This window comes from Marmota marmota, unplaced genomic scaffold (genome assembly GCF_001458135.2).
Source record: "Marmota marmota marmota unplaced genomic scaffold, marMar, whole genome shotgun sequence".
Classification (NCBI taxonomy): Eukaryota; Metazoa; Chordata; class Mammalia; order Rodentia; family Sciuridae; genus Marmota; species Marmota marmota.
Genome location: NW_025999842.1, coordinates 17347522 through 17357275, shown reverse-complemented (window position 1 = coordinate 17357275; position 9754 = coordinate 17347522).

Below are 9754 nucleotides of genomic sequence, written 5' to 3'. Positions count from 1 at the left end.
TTTCAGGTTTCTTTTGGTGGTGCTGGGGATTCAACACAGAGCCTTGTGCATGCGAGGCAAGCACTCTACCAACTGAGCTATATCCCCAGCCCAAATTTTTATTTTTGAAGCAGGTTGTTAATACTCCTGCAAGCCTAACATATTGATTCTGAATAAATTGAAATATTATAGGCTATTAACACAGCATATACATCTTATCTAAGAATGAGAGGGAAAAAAAAATAGTAGGCTCATGACCACCTGTAGAACTCAGTTACTGAGGCGAATCACCCAGGATGCTTTGGTAAAGGGCATATTCATCCAATCTTTCATGACTACAAGAAATGGCCATGGAGAAGTATGAAGCCAAAATGTTTGTTATTCTAAAATACAATGGCCTTGGAAGCAGGGCAAGAGTCACTGCTTTCTTTAAGATGATCTTAAATGTGGTTCAAATATTAATCTGACCAGATTTGTGCTGTGGATAACTTGTGAAAGGCTGTTTTTAGCTTGAAGATTAAAATTTAAATTTATTTTCTGTACTATCTAGGCTTTAAATTTTCCCCATAGATGTCAAATTCTTGAATTTATGAGATAAGTAATAGAAGCATGCAAGATCAAGTGCTTACACTATGGTAGGTACTTGCCTAAGGAATTTTTATTTAATTTGTTTGATCCTCTTGTGAATTAGGCACTGTGACTGTTCCCACTTTTAAAACGACATGATTGTTGAACTGAAGAGTCAGGTAACTTTTCCTCCTTAAGTGGAGGCTCTGAGGGGATGGATGAGGAGGTCTTGGTTAAAAGCCTGCATATCTACCCACTGAGCAAGTAGACTCTCAGCTGCAATACGTCACTGAGAAAGCTGGATGTTGATTAGTCTGTATTTGTTATGAGAATCTTGGATACATGAATAAGAAATAGACATTGAGCCTGGCTGGCTTGGTGGCAGATTTCTGTAAGCCCAGCTATCCCAGAGACTGGGGCAGGAGGATGGCAAGTTCAAGGCCAGCCTCAGCAAGTTAGCCTAACCTTATCTCAAAATGAAGAATAAAAAGGACTGGAAATGTAGCTCAGTGGCAGAGTACCCCTGAGTTCAATTCCCAGTATTAAAAAAAAAAGAAAAGAGGGAAAGAAATGATCATTGATATTATTATCTATTGTCTATTACTTTAGAATGCTTCAAAGGATGTTTAGCTTCCAAATTAGGCAATTTTGAACTACAGCAAAATCTTCCCTATTTTAAGTATAGAAAAACCTTACATAGGGTGAAAATGAACTGTTTCAATGCTGTACTTCTACAAAATGGGGTGCATTGTATATCATTAACACTGCCTTCAGGAGTTTGGGCAGAAGCCTTTTCAGACTGTATTTCAACATATTTTAACATCAAGCTCTAGATTATGCCCTAGAAATCTCCACACAGTAGCACAACGTAGACTCTCTCCCTTGTCTTCTCTTTTCAACATAAATCATTTTTTAAAAAATATATTTTAATTGTCAGTGGATCTTTTATTTATTCATATGCTGTGTTGAGGATCAAACCCAGGGCCTCACACATGCCAGGCAAGCACTCTACCACTGAGCCACGACTCCAGCCCCAGACATAAATCATTTTACCTTGCATTTTCCTCCAATTAACCATCATGAGATAATGCGCATCCTTGTGATCATTCTATGCATTCCCATCTTTGCTTCAGCAAGCTGACTGGAGTTTAGTGTGAGAAAAGCACATTAGGATGTTTAGAGTGAATTTAAATTCCAGACTCCTAAACAAATTCCAAGTTCTGAGGTGGTTGTATAAAGAAACAAAAAAAGGCTGGGAACACAGTTTTTGAATGTGAAGAAGAAAAATAATCCATTCTAAGATTCTGACCAGTGCCCAACAGGCTGCCTGCTGTCTTCTGATCTGGGCATCTTCTTTTTCTGCATTTGGCAACAGCTTGGAGGGAGAAGCCTGGTTTTTAATGGAGAGTTGGCTTCTTTCTGATTCAGTGTTTGGTTTCCTTGAACTAATCAGAGGTGCCAATCAAAGCTATGCTCCTATTTAGTTACAGGATCACCTCACTTCTTTATGCCTTTTAATCATGGTAACATAAATCATCTCTACTTAAAGCACTGTGTATTGCCTGAGCATCCTATACTGTTTGCTTGAAATTCACCAAAGGTGGAAAAAACAAATCCAAGGCTTCTGCTGCTGCATTCTAGGGCTTGCTTATTTTATTAGTTTGTTTAGTTTTTATTTTCAAAATCTCAAATGCAAAGTGGAACGAATTATTTAAGACTCTAAATTTAGTTTCTTCTTGATTTAAGAACTTAAATGCTTCTGAATGAAGCAGAATTCCTGCTTAGAATCTAAGTAGGAATCTTTGAACATAATCAGTTCGATTCTGCTAGTAAAAAAACAGAAAAATAGAAGAAAGAAAGAAACAAAACCTTTCTCTTGTGAATAAGTATGGCTCTATGAATGGAAAAGGGAGAATGGAGGCTGTACCAAGAAGCTAGAAGTCAGTTGTCAGAGTGAAAATTGGACCAGAACAAGAGAGATGCTCATGAATGTTTGTTGATTCTGGGATTCTGTCCTGCTCTTGAGTTGTTTTCTGTTACTATTGGCTAAAATTATCTTAACTCATATCGTAAATAAGATGAAAAGCTACAAAGTCTTAAGCATGTAATTCATGATATACCTTTTGCTAGAAGGAGTCTACTGAAAATACTCAAATGCTGAGATTTGTTGGAGGTTGAGCAGAGAATGGCCTTGAAGGGTAGAAGAGCTATTGCTGCACTGGGACATTCCTCAGGCCAGAGCCCCATATCCAGAGAGGAAGGGTGTTTTCTAAGGGTAGATAGTGCTAAGAATGTCACTACAGGACATCATCCTGTCAGAGTAGGAGAAGGTGGGTATCTCTATTCCCATTGTTACCTTGAACTTGGGGAGTTGATCCCATGAATATTGGGGTGTTTCAGGAAAAGCCTGTGGAACACAAATACTAGTAGGGAGATGCTGTATCTGCTAGGTCTCTTTTTCTTGTCTTATTCCTAGTTCTCTTAAATGCTCAAAAGGAATTAGAAGTAATACTATGTCAGCAGTATCCACAAGAAAAGGGATGTTAGAAGTCTTCTTTTTTCTTCAGACATCATGTGCTTTTGGCTTCTGATACAGTTCTGTGTTGTAAATAGGGAGTCTAATAATGAACCAAACAAAATTTACCTCCAGTGGTATAAAATCTAAGGTAGAACATGGTTGAATTAATGGAAATTAAATTATCTTTCTTTTGCTTTGGGTTTTGGAATCAGTTCCTTATAAGCTATGTAGTTTTGCATAATATTGGCCTCAGTGCAAACATTAACAAGCCATCCACTCTTGTTTTCTGTGAATGTAATGTAATTCAGGCATGTTCCTCTTTAGGAGAGGTGCGTTTTCCCCCTTGGTTACCCAAAGTCTGCTTTTTTATCCCTTCCCTTATAGAATCTGGCAGAGAGAGTGAATAAGATTCCATGTTTCCCTGAACAGATGAAAGTATTCCTACTTATCATTTCTTTAATTCTGGTTTAAAAAGTTTGGGTGTTGATATACATAATGATGGTTTATTTGATAGGGTTGAACTTCAGTGCATTTGGTCCTAAATTTTAGAGATCTTCTAGATAGCTTATATATATAGAACTCAGATTTATACAAGCAACTGACATGTTTTACATAAATGGAAGACCAAAATTTAAAGAAAAAAGTCTTTGGCGAGGTTATAATATGATGCCAAAACCAGATTTTTTTTTCTTTTTTGTGTTAATTCTCAGATAAAAGACCTAGGGTATGGAAGAATAAAGTCTTCAATCTGTAATGATAATTCAGGAGTCTTCTTTTGAAAGAAAGTTACGTGAAGTAGAAGCAGTAGAGCGCAGATTAGTACTTGATTTAAGCAAGTGCTACCAAGTACTAAAAGCCTTGAAAAAGAAAAGCAAGTGCCAAGATAGAGACTAGCATTGTTGTATATATGTAGTTCTGATTCTAAAATTTGTTGGCCAAGATGTAGAAGGACATAAAATTATCAAACTGTTTTAAAAAGGTTTTTTTTTCTGATGGAAAGTAAGAATAGTACATGCTCAATTAAAGAAATTCAGCAAAATTTGTGTGTATGTGTATATATACTTATATTGTAGATACCATTTTATATTCTATTTTATCTCTTGATAGTAAATCATTAGTCTTTTCTCGTACCTTTACAAATTCTTCACAAATATCATGTTCAATATGCTTATTTCATCAGAAGGGTAAATCATAACCTATTTAACCAAACTGCTTTTTATTTATTTATTTATTTATTTACTTTTTGTGGTGCTGGAGATCAATTACACTGATGGCCTTGTGCATGCTAGACAAGCTATTGAACCATATCCTCCTACCCTAATTTGTTTTTTAAGAATTTTTATGGTGAAAGTCTTTGCATTGAAACATTAAGTATACCTTGATTATGTTCTCATGATAGGTTCCTAGATGTGGAATTATTTGAGGGGAGGGCAGCGAAAGATGAGCTTTTCTGAGACTCTTAATTTATATTACCAGATTTTCTATTGGGGGGGTTAATGTTTTCATAACACGTTATATAATCTTACTATATATTGAAGATATTGCTAGATATTACTCCTTTATTACATTAATGATAGACAAACTTTATGAATTTTCTGGTATACATCTAGTATATATGTGCTTCCAGCCTTCCTGTTAGCTGGGGCTACAGACATACATCACTTCACCCAATTGTTGAAATGTCTTTTTGTTCTATGTTCATATCCTCCTATGAATTTCTGGTCAATTCTTCAAGGGACAGTCAAATTTCTATTCTTCTAAAAGCCTTCCAAGATTCCTGAGATAAAATGAAGCATCTCTTTCTATACTATCACCATATTTAGTTTTATTACTCTGTATCACTTGCTTCCATCTATTTTGGAAGATGGTTAAGTAAAAGCAGTTTAGCTAAATAAGTTATGATTTACCCTTCTGAAGAAATAGGCATATTGAAAATGATATTTGTGCCTCTAGAGGTAGAATGCTTGCCTACCATGTGTGAGGCACTGAGTTTGATCACCAGCACCACATACAAATAAAATTATGATATTAAAAAAGAATGATATTTGTGAAGAATTTAGCCAACAAATTTTAGAATCAGAACTACATATCTACCCTCTTTGGAAGGCTAGCATCCTGTTTGACTCACTTTGTTATCCTTTAAAATACTTGGCACAGTGCTTTGCACAAAACAAGTGTCCAATAAATGTGTTAAATGAAATCAAACTCATAATAACTTTCAGATATGAACGATCCCTATCATCATGCCATGGAAAGTATGGTAGAATTGACAAAATCAGCCACAAACTGCACGAATAAAAAGCTCACATGATTCCCGCCCCCCGCCCCCCAAACCCAAGGTTTTTTATCACAGGTTGTAGGGATTTATGGTTCCTATAATAGTTTTGTTGAAGTTAGTCACTCATATGCTCTTTTGTAAAAACTGTAAACTTAAGCCCACATAATTAAATTTCACTGGGGGAAGTACATCAGAAAAACAACTCAAAGTGACACAGTTATGAAAGAGAGAAATAGAATCTAGACAGGCACACTTATTCGCACTTCTAATAGGATTAGAGGTATGAAAACAATAACCCAAACAACAAAACATCAAAGAATGGAGAGTTAAAATGGTCAGCAGTGATTCTGAGAGGTATAATTTTGTTTTATTGGTACCTAGGGCCTTTAAGGGTACAAATGGAGTGATAAACATGACGTAAATAGGAGAGTACATGGTGTAATGGCAGACTATTCCTCAGGAATACAGATATAAAAGGCAAAGAAAATTTAAAACTCAAGTTGCTAAATTTTCTGTGGAAGTTAGAATTGATGTCCTATTTTTCAGGTAATTACATACGAATGTAGATCTAAAAGATGGCCAAGTGGAGCCTGAGGGCACTATTAAGGTGTCAATCAATAGCAGGATCACTTGTGACCCATTCCCTTTGGTTCTAAAAGAGTTTACCTGGTGTCAGGGTGTGATCACTCATCCAGAATGTCAGAATTTACCCCCTGATGCTGGTTCAATTGCTATTTGTAGGGAAAGTGATTTCAGAGTAAGTGGGTCCTCCAGAACTTGGAAGCCAAAAAGAAGGAAATCTTCATGTAGGATGTGCTATTTTTTTAAGCTTTGAAGTTCAAAATGTACAATCCCAGCATGAAACAGAAGAGGTCTGGAACAGGAATGAAAATTGTTCTGCCAACAAGATAAAAGTAGAGTTAAATTTTAGGATAAAAGTAGAGTTAAATTTTGCTTCTCCATCCCTCTTTCCTTCCTGTTTTTATTCTTTTTCAGAAGCAAACTTTTCTTTTGTCAGAGGATAAAGCAGGGGAGGGGGGGGGAACCCTTCCTCATTCTTTTGGGATATTTTCAATGTAAAAGGAACTTTCCACAGCAGAGGCCTCAGTGTCACTGGGCATGGAAATCTAACAGAGATGGTGGCAAAGGCATAACAGGCCTAAATGAATGGTCACTAAAAGATAATAATAATTATGACCCAAACTCAAATGCTAGACTGAAATAATAGTAGAAAATTTTAGAACTGGAATGCACATACATTATGGTCACCTCTTCAAACTCCTCATGAGATGGTCTGATTGGATAGTTTTCCTACTACCTAGAGGAACCCAGCTCATTGGTGGCAGAGCCAAAATTAGATTTGCATCCAATACTTCTATTTCCTGGGTCCTCCTGTTCTCAGGTAATTCCCAGTTATTCCACAGTTTCTAAACCCTGATCACCAGCATTTCTTTGATAGTTTTTCATTTTACAATTTTATTTAATTAAAACAGTCTATTAAAGTACATTAGAAACAAAGTTGTCAAAAACAAAATCCACCGAAGACTTAGGAAGAAAAGGATCAAGCCTTTGCCTCAGGTTTCTTCTATCCCACCTTACAAGTGAAAGCACGTTAATTCTTTGAGGTGGTTATTCCTCTTGATATTTATTGCAAAATAAAATACTGATATGCTTATTGCTTAATTTATTGATTTAAAATTTTACTTATGGGCTTGCTAATTTAGTTCATTATATCACGACCTCCTTTTCTTCCATTTCCCACAAAATCCATCAGCATTTATTACCAGTGACTTTCTTTATCCTTCCATGCTGATCACTAGGTGATCCTTTCCAGCAACTGGGGACCATCATGGGTCTCCAGAAAGCATGGTCATACTTCCTTTACCTTTATAGTTTTAAAAATATTTATGTAATTTTTAGATGTATATGGGCTATATACTTCTGAATACAGTTTTAAGTCATTTTTATCCATTGCTTAAAGACATACTGTTCAGTTTTGCTTGCTTTTGAGCTTTAAAATATCTATAATGTCACACTATATAAGTAGTCTTCTTGGACTTGCTTTCTTGATTCAGTATTATGTTTCCAAGAATGACTGGTGTTGCTACTAAGTTCATTTTAACATTTCTTTTTTCTTTTTTTTAAAGGAGAGAGAGAGAGAGAGAGAGAGAGAGAGAGAGAGAGAGAGAGAGAATCTTTTTGTTTTTTGTAGATGGACACAACACAATGCCTTTATTTTTATGTGGTGCTGAGAATCGAACCCGGGTCCGCCCGTACTAGGTGAACGCTCTACCGCTGAGCCACAATCCCAGCCCATCATTTTAACATTTCTGTGATATTCCATTACTTGTTCATCCCTTCTCCTGCAATCTCCATGGGCATTGGTAGTTTCCTTGGTTTTAAAGTTTTTCTTCTTTTGTAGACAGTGTGGTGACATGTCACTATGAAGACAACAATGTATATGATTAATAATGATAACAAAGATAGTTTCAATGGTTTACAACAAGGAAGAGAAAGAGTGAAAATCATGAATGTCCAACTGTGAATATTCATAGAGAATCTCGCTTCCATGGAAGCTTTGAAATAGCTTTTCCTCTCCTGTAGGTTGCAGGGTAGATATGGCTGAGCCCCAAGCCCAGGGCCTGATTGGAAGGCCCGCAGTGACGCAATGTCAATGAAATGTTCCATTCTACTAGGTCTTTCATACTAAAGCAAGGGTGCTAGTGAGAAAGGAGTAGATGAGGCCATTTGTGCAGACTCACATGAAGCTGAGAAAGTTAAATTCTATTCTGACTTTGTCAGAGGAGCCTTCTCTTGCCCTCCAGGAAATCATCTTTCCTCTGAATGAAAATCTTTCAGTGATTATACCTTAGGCAAGCAGATCCTCATTCTTCTCAGGATCTAGTTCCTCACTGTTTTTTATTGCCCACAGATTCATACATAAGAGTTAAATCCCAACATGATGTAGATTTAAAAAATTTGGACATAGTCTTTGCCCCCAAAAATGTGACCTCTCTAAATATTGTCAGAAGTGTCAAGAACATATACAGGAGAAAATTCCAATGGTCTAATTCAAGGAGGATAAATGGTAAGGCTTGACTGAACTGAGTTCATTGCCTTGAGTGTGCTTATGTGGAATTCTGAATATAATGTGTTGGTTCCAGACCTGTGATATCATTGATGACTTGCTATATCAACTAATCAAAGTCTGGATTTGACAAAAGGTTACTGGTAATGAGGTTGAATTGACAAATATTCCCTGTTGTATGGTACTGGGTCTCAAAATCTAGCATTCAACAGAATCTTAGGGTTCAAGTGATATTGACTTTGCTGATCCTAGAACCACACTTTGAGAATTCAAGATACAAGAGAAGGCATCTGAAAACTAAGGAAGCTGGAATTGTTGGAAGGCTTCTTGTGTATGCAATATTCTCAGCTACCTGCTAACCATACCCTCCACGGGGTCTGGAAGGTTTTCTGTCACCAAGGCATTAAGAAGTGCATTGAGGAAGACACATCATCATTCTTCATAAACTCCCTGATAGCTGTCCTTGGTTAACCATAAGTGATGGGAGAAGATGGTGCAATGGAATTGGGTTCCCTGATATCAGTCACAAAAATGGAATCCTAGAATGACAGCAGTTAGGTAGGTGGTGGCATTGAAGCACAAAGGAAAGATAGAAACACATATCATAATCTGTAAGGACAGAATGATAATTAGAGTTTTTTTTGACCCAGAAAGATCTACAGTGATGGGTAATTGGACACAGGGTCCTTAGAAATAAAATGAATGGACAGCATCTAAACTTGCTTTAATACAGGCAGAAAGATTGCAGCCTTGGTTGGCAGAAACTTGACCTCAGTCACTGTGTTGGAAATGCACGATCTCAACCAGAGTTTCCAGATATAAGCCAGTTTAAAGCCCCAGAGCCTTTGCTGAAGAAGTTCAGTCCTACAGACATGGCCACATGTGTGTGCTGTGAATGTTCCTCAAGGCCTTGCACAAAGGAAATTGACCATGTGAAGCATAAATAAGAAAATGAAAATATTCAGACTTTATGGAGATTATTTGTTAATGTTTCTATTTTTAATACATGAATCAACTTCTGGAGTATCTTTCTGTTTCATTGTTTTATTGGTCTACAGTTATGCCAACACCAAACTATATTAATTTATGTAGCTTTTAATAAATCCTTTTTATAATTTTTTTTAATTTTTTATTGTGGGTTGTTCAAAACATTACAAATTTCTTGACATATCATATTCCACACTTTGATTCAACTGGGTTATGAACTCCCACCTTCACCCCATACACAGATTGCAGAATCACATCAGTTACACATCCATTGATTTACATATTGCCATACTAGTGTCTGTTGTGCTCCGCTGCCTTTCCCATCCTCCACCCTCCC